The sequence below is a fragment of the Triticum aestivum genome, chromosome 4A (assembly GCF_018294505.1).
Source record: "Triticum aestivum cultivar Chinese Spring chromosome 4A, IWGSC CS RefSeq v2.1, whole genome shotgun sequence".
Classification (NCBI taxonomy): Eukaryota; Viridiplantae; Streptophyta; class Magnoliopsida; order Poales; family Poaceae; genus Triticum; species Triticum aestivum.
This window is the reverse complement of record NC_057803.1, coordinates 235,848,857-235,849,392: the sequence shown is the minus strand read 5'-3', so window position 1 is coordinate 235,849,392 and position 536 is coordinate 235,848,857.

Genomic DNA, 536 nt, shown 5'->3' with positions numbered 1-536 from the left:
GGGGGCTCAAAACAACATTTGAATGTAGATAGTACGAGACTTAATATTGATGTTTCAATTCGTTGTACATTGTAAGATTTGAACTGAGGACCATGCATATGGGTAATTATTTCGAAATCGTGCCATACTAGGTTTTGAAAAAGTTTTCTCACTACCATGGTGTTCATCATATACATATGAATTTGTATTAAAAAGTAGCGTTGATACAGTGAAATGCGAAATCCACGTTAGAATTGGAGATCGCTATGTGACACACACTCTAATTCAAATAACTAATTATGTGACACACACTCTAATCCACATTAGCGTGGATACCGTGGATACTGTTTTGATTTATTTATTCAAATAACTCCTCATTAATTAATTTATAGTATCTCGTTTCGAATGACTAATTATTGCAAGGAAAACACAAGCATGGTAATACATACAGATTCGTTTGCAAATGAAAGAAGATTCAATTGCATTCTCAAATGTAGGCGCACCAGGCAGACCAGGGTCGTGTCATGGTGGTCGTGTGTGTCGGACGGACGCTTAGC